At 32.3% G+C, this 1,459-nt stretch overlaps 1 long non-coding RNA gene across 1 annotated transcript in view; it reads left to right on the top strand.

The window, feature by feature from the left end:
* The window catches only part of LOC109375465 (uncharacterized), a 7,692-nt gene extending 6,501 nt beyond the window's left edge, over positions 1 to 1,191 (top strand). Inside the window, exon 2 of the long non-coding RNA XR_002122588.1 lies at positions 1,012 to 1,191. This is a non-coding gene — a long non-coding RNA (uncharacterized LOC109375465). The remainder of the gene's footprint in view (positions 1 to 1,011) is intronic.
* Positions 1,192 to 1,459: the final 268 nt, after the last annotated feature.

Genomic DNA, 1,459 nt, shown 5'->3' with positions numbered 1-1,459 from the left:
TGAGCTGTTGTTCAGCATCTTAGCTGTGGAGGGCAGTGTCACTGGCCCTCCTATGTGGGATCCGAACCGGGGCCCTCTGGCATCCCAAGCGAGTTCTTAACCATCGCGCCACTCGGCCGGCCCAAGATAACACTTTTATTATGGTATATTACTAGATATTTTTAGCAAAAACAGAAGTTATTTTGCCATTGTTGATTGCCTACTAAATAATACACACAGGCACGTGCGTGCACATGCACAAACACACACACACACACGACATATTGGTAATTTAGTGAATAGATATGCAATAGATTAATTCATTTTGACCATGTCTTGTACTTTATTTGCCCAATTGTAATTATCAGTAGGTTGTACTCAGTCTGACCCTTAATATGGTAAAGATGAAATTGTTGAAAAGTAAATGAAATAGTGTTTATTTGAAAATAGCAATCGAAAATATTTTAATACAAGTTTTGTAGAATTTCTTTCTGGAACTTAAAAATGTTAGTAAATATTAAAAGTTGAGTACAGAAATGTGAAGGCTCAAATTCTTAAAATTTAAATGAACCACAATTCCATTACAAACCTGAATTGTTAACTTTATCAGTTAAGATATTTGAATATTAACATATTTAAATAATATCTTATGTAAATATTAATATTATTAATATATTAATATAATAAATACATATATTTGGTAATAAATGTGATTTCTTAGGTGGATTCAAAAGTGTTGCCACTCTTAATAAAGGTGAATAAGCTTTTCAAGGGTTTATTCTTTGAAGAGTTTAAAGCCCATCACACAAAGTATTTTCAACTTCCTAAATTAATTTGAAACCTGTGCATTTAGAAAAATACTACAAAATTGACTTTTCCAATATCTTTGGTCAAGTTTTTATAATATGAGAGATGAGAAATGATGAAAAATATTTGACATCTAAGACTTCAGAGTTAAGCCAGTAAGCTAAAGTTTAAAATTGCATCCTAATTGCCCCACTATATTAAACTAATGCAACGTCTGTTCAATAGGGGAACGCTGCCTCGACGATGACACTTACATGAAGGACTTATATCAGCTCAACCCAAATGCTGAGTGGGTTATAAAGTCCAAGCCATCATAGAAGACTTACAGAAGACTTATGCTGCAGATAACCATAGGACTTCCTTATTAATACTTGCTGGGTCAAGAGTGTAAATAAAAAAAAAAAACAGCAGAACTCTTTTATTATTCAGATGTACCCAACTATTGAATAGTGACACTCTCAAGCCTTAAAAAGTTATAGATTTGTGCTGCTGCCAGAATTATGTTCATTATTAATATTATTATTAGAAAACAATTATCTCTGGAGTGAAAAGAAAGGGCTTAATTCGCGTGTAGGTTATTTTCATATACTCTGTGAAATGTGCCCAGATGTGACATAGATTTTTTTATATGAAATATACCCTCATCTCACTTTTTTCTATGAAAATCATGTAT

Source organism: Hipposideros armiger, unplaced genomic scaffold, assembly GCF_001890085.2.
Source record: "Hipposideros armiger isolate ML-2016 unplaced genomic scaffold, ASM189008v1 scaffold_957, whole genome shotgun sequence".
In the NCBI taxonomy this organism is placed as follows: Eukaryota; Metazoa; Chordata; class Mammalia; order Chiroptera; family Hipposideridae; genus Hipposideros; species Hipposideros armiger.
This window is presented reverse-complemented; position numbering and strand designations above follow the sequence as displayed.